We start from the raw sequence: 9,654 nt of genomic DNA, 5'->3' as shown, positions 1-9,654 counted from the left end.
CTAATATTAAGCTTTGAACTAAGATTTGCAGCATACCCGGTTTTTACAAATTTTACTTAAAATAGGTAAGATACAAAGAACGGGTTCAATTCGGCCATCCTCTGCCATTAACCTTTTTGTTAATTTCGACAGGAATCTGTAGAATTGAACCCAAGTTACATAGTGATTGCTACTTCAGACCTTGCTCCTGCAAACACTACACGAGAACACATTTCTACAGGAGATTAGTCTCATTGATCTACAGCCGCATTTAAGTATTTGTAGCACCAAGGTCCTAACTGGCACTATGTGTTAAAAATACAATTTACGTACTTTTCGTACCGAAACTGTAACTGTAGCGCTTACAGTTTAACTTCTCAAGGAAAAAGCACCTTGTCTAAGTTTTAAATAAAGCAGATCTAGATAGTTCGTGTTCCTCTGTTACAGCACCACTACATATAAGAATATCAAGTATATTATTAGTATATTTTCGCACTGGAAAACTCTGACCTCGTTATACCTGCAGGTTACCCAGCCGGGGAGGACTCTGAGGCAAAGTTACGGTACAGCTTCATCTCTGGGGCCTGATCCTGCAGCTCTCAGTCACTAGAGGAGTCCTGCCCTGAGCGGTCCCCTGGCTCTGGCTGGGCAGGTATGGCTGCACAGAGCTGTTCTCATGGAAGAAGTTGCAGGATAAGGTTGGTCCTTAGCTAACATTGTCATTTGGTAATTTGTTTAAATAAATAAGTTTAAAAAAGAAATACATAGGAGAGGAGAATCAGAAAGAAGAGTGGGATGCTACAGTATTTAAAAGCAATGGAGTGTCTGTTTTTCCTCTGGTTTAGCAAATATTCATTTCATGATAGGTCACTTTTTCAAAAGAAATGGAGAACATATATTTCATATGTTTGGAAGGAAGAATATAACACTTTCGACATGAAATGTATAAATCACTTTTAAAATTTACAGAACATTTTTGCAAAAAACCTGAACTTATAAAGCTGGTGAATTTTACAGATGGTTTATTCTTAATGAAAAATTTGCTGTTAAATATTAGAAATTTCATACTTTTCCAACACTTCCTTTGTATTTTCCCCAATTTTTTTTTTATTTCCAGAATAGAATAAGGCAACTCTAGGGGGTGTTTTTTTAATCCCAAAACAATCCTACCCCTGAGGCATTAGGAACATTTGGTTGTCATGTTAACTTATAATGCTCCAAACGAATGAGACTTATGCACTTATTGCTCAAAGAAATCATAACAAAATTATGCCTTTGAAAAACCAAGTAATATTCATAACTCCCAATAGCAACACACGTATTGACAAGATCTTTCCTAATTTAATGTTTGTACACTCTCTTGAAAAGAACATTTCTGTGTTTTGTAACTGTTGTTTACATGCAACATAAAATCTTCAATGAAAAAGGGCAAGTCTAAAAACAATCTGATATGCTGTTAGCATACATACTGCAGCTGTAACAATATAGAACTCTACACAGCAAGAATAAAATGATTTCTTCTGTAAAGTATGCACAAACCTTAGACAATATGATCCTTATACTATACTATTTCAAGTTAATTTTTAAAAATAGAAAGTGCTTTTAAAATATATATTTACAGCTTAAAAACAACTTCCAGCCATCATTACCAATAACTTCATTTTATACATAATGACAAATCTAGAGAAAAAAACTCACTGGTTTTCTAAAATATTTATCTGTAATTTGGACTATATAGCAATGGTTGGAAGTTGTTAAAGCAATGGCACCATGAAGTAATAATTCAGCTTATTTATTTTTAACTGTTTGATGTGGTTAAGCACCAAGAGCTGTGTAGAGCTATTACTGTATAACTTGATTTAACACCATAAAATGTGAACCTGTTAAAATCCCTATAAATGATTTTTGTAGTAAACAGACTTGATTTAAAGCACCAAAATATAAATTCCTAAAGGTAATAAACTGAATGATCGAATCAAGGTTAATAACCTAAACAAAATCTTTTTTAGAATGTATTAAAACTATACAACTTTTTTTTTTTTTTTTGCTTAAAATGTGCTTGAGCACCACCAAATGTTTAAGTCACAGTTTAAGAAGAAATCCCCCCCTTTTTTTTACCTCAGCCTTAAAATGGTTGAGATGAGCAAATAGTAAACGACACAAGACTTGTTCTTTAACAGCACCTTAAAGAAACGCTGTGTAACACTGCACCAAGAGGAGGCATTCGATACTGAAACCTATGCCCAATGGTTGTAAGGCCCTGCCACTCGTGTAAGGGCGTAAGAAGATACTGTTATTACGTTATCCTTAGTTACTGTTAATGCTCTGCGTGATGGAATTTGGTTGAACTCATTATCTTCATAGAAAATATCTCTGTTTTCACTTGTTTGCTTTGTTTTCCTGCTGCTGGAGTTTAGTTCAGTATTCTCCGTTCCTAATCTTTCAGCTTCTTTTTCTTTTTCTTTTGCCCTCTCAGCCATCTTTGCTTCCCACATGGCTAAACCATGTTTTGGCTCATTTAAATTTTTGTGTTGGTAGAAAACTAAAGAAATTCTTGTGGGATGATTGCGGTTGGGTTTTTTAATAGGTGTGGTAGCATGGAGTTCCCGTCTTGCACATTCAATTAAGATAGAACCATGAGAAGGTGCCACAGCAACCCCACCAATGTCATCATCCAAAAAATTGTGCTCGCTGTCTGACCACAGTTCCTCAGCTTTTTCTTCAGAATCAGTTGGTTGTTCCAATACACTGTTTTGCTTCTCGTCAACACAGTCAAAGTCACACATCTGTTCTTGATGGGAGCTGCCCTTTTCAGTTGGACATCCATGGGAACAGTCAGTTTCACTTCTAATGGCATCCTTTGCTGGAGAGCTTAGCGGTACTGACAAATCACAAGAGCTGATCATCTGTGAAGGAGAGTTGTCTAACTGAAGCTGACAATTCTGTTTGTCTGGCTGATGTTCAAGTATAGTGGGCAGGGGGTCTTTATGGGCTGGGGGGCCTGGAGCAGTGACCTCTGGAAGAATCGGTGGCACACCATTCACCTTCTCATTCAGCAAAATTCCAGTATAATCTTTGACCGACACATCGAAGTTCTTACAATTAACATAAGGTGTCACATGAGGTTGCTTACTACTGCATTCAAAATACCCGTAGGGAACTGAAAAATCTTGTTGAATATTAGTCACTGCTGTTATGCCAGGCTTATGTGCTAAAGATGAGTAAGGATGTAAACTATCCACTTTGAAAGGGGAGGGAGCCGTGTACTGTTTTAATAAAGAGCAATTTTTAGTAGTGTTTGAAGTATGTTTCATGGCATAGAGGTGATCGGAAGTCTCCATTTTTATTCCAGGTTTTAAAGCATCTGTTTTGTTCCCTAAAAAAATGGACACCAAAGCGTAAGTACTTTTCCTCACTTAGTTAATAAAATATACCTTTAATAATACTTTAATACTTGCTTTCTAACATACATGATGACTACAGATTTTTCAAAATGGTTATTTTTAGCTTTTTGGGAATACCTCTATGACCATAATGACATACGTAATAACTTGCCGAAGTAACGCCTTAACCTTTTCCAGTCAGACTGCTGGTATATAAGAAAGAAAGGTATTTCATAGAGGAATTAATAAAATAAACACATAAAATGAAATAACCACTCAGTCCTGATTCACAGAGCTGACTGCTGCCCTTCAGCACTGCCCCGGCTAGCAGGAAGCACTACGCAAAAATTTCTACATAATGATGAAATTCAGTCTGTCTGAAATTCAGCCTGTGAAACAATACAAATTCTTGACTGCGTTAACCTCATATTATGATCAAAGGAAAAAGTGTGTTTATAGATCTTGTCCATCAAAGCAAGCAAGTTACGGAATGACAATGATTTGTGCATTAGCAAGTAACTACTCAGAAATTTAAAAAAAAAAATAGTATCTGGCAACATACTCCAGGTAAATCCATCCTTACAAAGCTGCCTCACGGGATTTGGCTGTCTTCCATTCAATTGCCAGACATTAATTATTTCAGATGTTTGTAGAGACATACTTGTTCAATTTATGTCAGCTCCCTAATCAATTTCTAGTCCTGGCACCCTGCGGTTATGCTTGTTTGTGGAATAGTCTCCTCAAATCTGGAGTAACAGGAAAAAATTCCATTGATTTTGATGGGCTTTGCATCATGCCCTGAAATTGCTTTACATGTGTTTTGCTGGCAAACTGGCACCCCACAGAGAGCTCTCACACATTCTCATAAAAGACGGTCTCTGTCAGTGTTTCTTCTTTGTTCCATAAATGCACAGAATGTTTAATTGCTTTACTGAATATAGAAAAACTATTCTTTCTTCTAGTCTGTCTTCTAATAAGTTATAAATAGTGATGCAAAAAAGACAAAGTGGGATAAATTCTGGACACAATCGTTAGTGTACGAATACTGAGGTTGTGGAGGGACATAAGTAAGCCGCATCAACTCTTTAAAAACCTTTTCTCTTAAATCAAACTCAAAGCATCTCACCCCAGACTAATGCCTTCCTCCAAAAGACCTGAAACACACTGAGCTTTTTATCATCCCTGAAGAGAGCCCTACATTCTCAGAAAATATATTTTAACAACCCACAGCACTCTCAAAATGGCCGTGGCTGCAGCAAATTCCCCACCTCTTGCCAGAAGCCCCTTGCTCTGCTGGGCAAAGTAGCAGAGATTAAGAGAAGCTGATTCAAATATATGGGTAGAGGGCAATCAGTAATGGTGTAGATAAGGTGGCACTGCTCGCCAGGAATGCTTCCTGTTCAGAATCTGATGTGCCTCCACTGGGAACTGCTGGCTGCAGTACTGCTCTGCTGTGGCTAGCTAAGAAACTGTCTCTAAGTTGATGGTTATCTCCTGTTCTATCCAATACAGGCCAAGAATAATTGCTAATATTTGCAGAGATAAAAATAACCTTTCCGTCTGTAAAGTTTAGTTGTCCAGAAAAAATGTGGTTAAATGACAGGACTACATAAGGAAGGATGTAAGGCCTCTATCTTTAATTAATAAGTATTTAGTAATAATTTAGGATTTCAAAGCCTCTCAGCATTAGCACAAACGTAAAAGTTAAGAGTTGTCCTGCTTGGTGTTGGCAAAAGGCGCCTGACAAGGGCACCTTATTTAATACACAGCGTTTCTACAAAGCATTTGGCACAGCTGAGTTTCAAACCAGGTCTTCACATATGCACGCTCTGCCAAGCTGACTTAATCTGCCTTCAGCACTCAAAGGTCCTCCTCATCACCATCTTTGCTGACAGATAAAGGCAGTAAAGAGGACAAGAGAGCCCTCTCTTCTCCCTTTTTAATTTCCAGTTCTCCAGGTAGTGAAGACATGCAGGTTAGAGGGGACTCTCACACTTCCCGGGCTTTCCAGCTGGGGGATGCTGCCATGGCTCTGAAGTGCTGGTCAGGTCTCTTTCAAAAGAACGTAGCAAAGCTATGCAATGGGCAACGTAGCTGGCCTCGTGACTCCCTCGTGATCCACCCAGGCTACTTCCAAAGAGAGATAGCCTCACATGAACAAAAGCATGACTGACAGAATATACCACACTTATCTAATCTAATTGAACATTCTCCATGTTCTTTTTAATATTTAAAAAGCAAACCAAATATTCTAAACTCTTGCCCTCATCAGGAAATCGAGTACTAGACATCACATACACCATTTATCAATATCATTGTCCTTACAGTTGTAGTGTAGCTAAGCGTTCTTTTGTTCTTACCTTAGGAGAAAATCTAATAGAAGTATCTAACTTGTTATCTTTAGCAGTACTTTACTCACTACTTACCTAAAGCTGTAGTCAGTACTTTGTCTTCCCCTAGTAAGTTTTTCTATCTTTTTTAACCTATTTTTCCAACCTTTGTCTTTTGGTTTATGTTTAAATGGTGTGAGCAGAATTGAATGCCAGTATTAATATGAGGGGATCCCGATTTTAATAATCAATTGTTTCCTCTAGTTTACTATCAGGAGTGACTACTCCATCATCTAGTTTCAACTCCTCTGTCTCACAGGCCCTTTGATTTTGTTTTCATATTGAGCTTAACAGTCTCAGGTAGACTAAAACTTTCCATTCTTCAGGACTAAAATTATAACCTCCCACTGTCAGAACGGAAAGAACCAGTCAGTGGCTGATCCCCTATAACCACAAAAACTGTACGTAGAAGTAAAATGCTGTCATATTCTAAATCTATAATTTACAGATCTTTGCATTTTACTGGGGCAGGGCAGCAGCAGAGTGCTGAGGTCTTTACAGTGACACCCAGCCATCGTCCTGAATGACTAGGATAAACACAAATGATGCACATAAATGTGTCAAGTTATTCACCTCATGCAGAGCGCACCACGTTGTCCTTTGCAAACCTGAACTTCCTCTGACACTGCTGCCCAGTTAGTGAAGCCCCTCTGAAATTGTTCACGTGGCCAACTGCAGCAATATGTGCTCTCAGCGGATTTGGGGGTTACAGTGTTTACATCTATTTTGAGGGATTCTATTGTCAAAACTTCCATGACAAAACCTGCACTTCTATGATAGAAAATAAATACTTCTATTCACATTCTCTCTTTTTCCACCTCTGAACAACTTTCTCACTAATAAAAGTATTTCTTCCTTACTCTGTGACTTATTTTTATCAGCAGCCCTTTTAAATTACTTTACCAAAATACTTGAAGTCCAAATAAATTATGTAAGTGGACTTGTTTACAGTTATTTTATTATTTTTGCATGTTCAAGGAATAAAGTTCTATGTTCCTAAAGCATATGGCAAAACTCTGGTTATTGTATCATTCATTAAAAGCAGAGTTTTCAGATATGGAAGCCATGCCTATTTATAAGTACAGTGTCATGTACAGGTAGATGGTTCATAACTATTTCAGTGTTTCAAAACAACTTTCCAGTGAGATCACACAATTTCAGAATGCCTTCCCAAGCCAGAGCCCTCTAATGCTTCCAGGACTTCCAGTCCACCCGGGGCATGATGGAAGTTATTAATCATTGCTTCAGAGTTATTGTTGGACGTCATCCTCAGCCTGAGGGAGTCCTTCTATATTTGTTTCAAAGCCTGGACCGTCTCTCATAAACTTGCATGTAGATTAACTGAATGTCTAATTTCATAGGGGTGTCGATAATTCTGCTTTTCTTGTTCTTATTCCATCTTGCTATACACAACGTTTATTGGTTGCCCTGACTCCTCTACTGAGAGAAAGCCAGGTGCTGAGTGCAAATTATGAAAATGTGTCAAATGGATTTCTTCCCTCTCCCCCCCTGAAATGTTCTTCTAAATACATTGAACTATTATTCCTCCCTTTAAATCTACTACATATATCTGGGTGTCTCTCATGAAATAAAATTCAAAATTACAGCAGATAAAAGGCAGATAGTCTATGCTTTTATTCCTTTTATTTCTTCCCCCTCTATTCACAGAATCTAAGTCCATGGCTTCCTCCACCTCTTCCTTCTTTTCTGCTTCTCATTACGGCAAAGTCCCATAGCATAGTTCTGGCCTCTGAAGTACTGGTCCAAAATCTGACCCCCGGTACAATAACATACATCAAAAGCACCTCCACACAGCTCAGTCAAGTCATGGCTCTATGTGGCACAACATGAACTGTAGCAGAAGACTCTGGCCATAGGTCATCTTGTAACAGAAAAACCCATGGCATAGCTTTTACATCCCTGCTGACAGATTCTGCCTCTCTGGCAGAAATTTCAAGGAACAATTTGAGCAGCACTGTCTTATTACATAAAACGTGGGGTTCTTTTGCACACCTCTTGCTTTGCAGCAGTACCCATGCCACTGATAGGAAATTATCATCAACTCAGATTCTGAGAAAGCCATTGTCTTTCATATGAAGTGGATAACACCATTCTTGTACTTTCAAATGACAGAAATTCATGTGTGTTATTTGGACAAACATTCCTACAACAGCATTTCAGGATGATTCTACTGCTATTATTTATTAGAATAAGGGAACTTGGAAATAATTCACTGGTACTAACACACCACTGAAAACTTATTTTTGGGCAATCACCTGTCTTTTTTCCTGTGCATATTGACAACAATGACTTGCTCATTAGCCCCTAAAATGCAGAATAAACAAATATTTTATAAAACTGAGTATTAAGAAACTTTTCCTTCCCCTCTGAAGGGTAAGAAGCAACAGAGGTATCAGAAGAGACTGTCAGACTTTAATAAGCACCACTCACCTAAACAATGCAAAGTGTTGCCGAGATTTTCTGGGGTTTCAGTTTTCAGCTTTAATGGTGTTGAATATTTTTTATCTATTAATGGCTGCTTTTCAGTCGGGTTCCTCCTTGTGTCTGGTTTCTTTTTCTTTGTAGCTCTGAGAGGCTCCGCTAACATCCGTACTTCTCTGGGAAAAGCTGTGAGCACCTGTATGGCTCCCGCTTTTATCTTGGCTTCCAGTCCCTCTTCAGTGCCAAATTCATCTGTCTGTGAAATTTTGTAAAGAGGTAACACGTGGAGCTGCTCATCACTGGGAATCACCCCCACTCTCCGGTTATCTTCCTTCGTTAATGTACAGACCTGGAAAGAACAGAAATAATTACAACCACATACATAAAATACAACACTTATTTAAATATTTAAGCAGTCATCTTAGACTTCATTGTTTTCTCATATTTGATGGCCTCAATGCTATGGGTCTTTCAAATGGAAACATTTGGTAAATATTTTGTTTGATTTATGATGATGCAGAAAAATCATTGGTACTTGAAGAAAAAGACCAAGGCACGTGTTCCAGATAGGAAAAATACGAAACTTTGGCTCAACTCACACTATCCACAAATATATGCCAACCTTGGTAAATAATCTGAGCTTTAAATATAGTGTCAATTCCTAAGCATTCAGATTTTTTTGTTTTTTATACATATTTGATGTACAGATTCATTTTTAAGGACTAAAAAAATATGAAAATCACAGAATCATAGAACGTTTTGGGTTGGAAGGGACCTTAAAGATCATCTAGTTCCACCCCCCTGCCATGGACAGGGACACCTCCCAATAGCCCAGGTTGCTCAAAGCCTCATCCAGCCTGGCCTTGAACCCCTCCAGGGATGAGGCATCCACAACATCCCTGGGCAACCTGTTCCAGTGTCTCACCACCCTCACAGTGAAAAATTTCTTCCTAATGTCTAGTCTAAATCTACCCCCTTTCAGCTTAAAACTGTTACCCCTTGTCCTATCATGACATGCCCTTGTACAAAGTATGTATTTTTGGATTGAACAATACAATCCTTACATTTTTTGATTGAACGAGAAGTTTCTGAGACACAGAACTGGTTTTGTTTTTTGTTTTGGCTGGCAAATGAAAAAAAAAACAAAAACCCAAACAGTTACTCATACTGCTCTACATTTTTAGCAAATCCCAGCTTTTAACTCCCTCTCTCTGTCTTTATACACACTTTCTTAAATTAACAGACTTTCCCAACTCTGACTGCCTGCTGTAATGAAGTCACAAAACCCAGCAAATATTTGATTTATCTTAAGTCACTGACCTACTTTCTCTTATTAAATTATGAGTTGTGAGATACTGGAGCTGAGAGGAGAATGCTGATAAGGGCACATCAGAAATGTGGATAAATAGTCAAAACTTACTGTAATGAGTTTTTCTCACCATAGTTTTCCTGAATCACTG

The 9,654-nt window shown here is 38.0% G+C and overlaps 1 pseudogene; it reads right to left on the bottom strand.

The window, feature by feature from the left end:
• Nucleotides 1-2,216: 2,216 nt before the first annotated feature.
• On the bottom strand, nucleotides 2,217-8,543 carry LOC104466022 (annotated as a pseudogene).
• Between the last annotated feature and the right edge of the window lie 1,111 nt (nucleotides 8,544-9,654).

This window comes from Pterocles gutturalis, unplaced genomic scaffold, assembly GCF_000699245.1.
Source record: "Pterocles gutturalis isolate BGI_N339 unplaced genomic scaffold, ASM69924v1 scaffold51183, whole genome shotgun sequence".
Classification (NCBI taxonomy): Eukaryota; Metazoa; Chordata; class Aves; order Pterocliformes; family Pteroclidae; genus Pterocles; species Pterocles gutturalis.
This window is presented reverse-complemented; position numbering and strand designations above follow the sequence as displayed.